General features: G+C 47.7%; 1 protein-coding gene across 1 annotated transcript in view; it reads right to left on the reverse strand.

Moving 5' to 3' along the window:
- Positions 1 to 222, reverse strand: part of slc4a11 (solute carrier family 4 member 11) — a 59,833-nt gene that overhangs the window by 392 nt on the left and 59,219 nt on the right. The gene's annotated exons all lie outside the window — the stretch shown is intronic.

Here is a 222-nt window from a genome sequence, read left to right on the forward strand (position 1 = left end):
CACTGAGCTGTCCAACACTCATCTGTCCTCACTGAGCTGTCCAACACGCATCTGTCCTCACTGAGCTGTCCAACACTCATCTGTCCTCTATGAACTGTCCAACACTCATTTGTCCTCACTGAACTGTCCAACAATCTGTCCTCACTGAACTGTCCAACACTCATTTGTCCTCACTGAACTGTCCAACACTCATTTGTCCTCACTGAACTGTCCAACACTCAT

Source organism: Nematolebias whitei, chromosome 21 (genome assembly GCF_014905685.2).
Source record: "Nematolebias whitei isolate Nwh7 chromosome 21, NemWhi1, whole genome shotgun sequence".
NCBI lineage: Eukaryota > Metazoa > Chordata > Actinopteri > Cyprinodontiformes > Rivulidae > Nematolebias > Nematolebias whitei.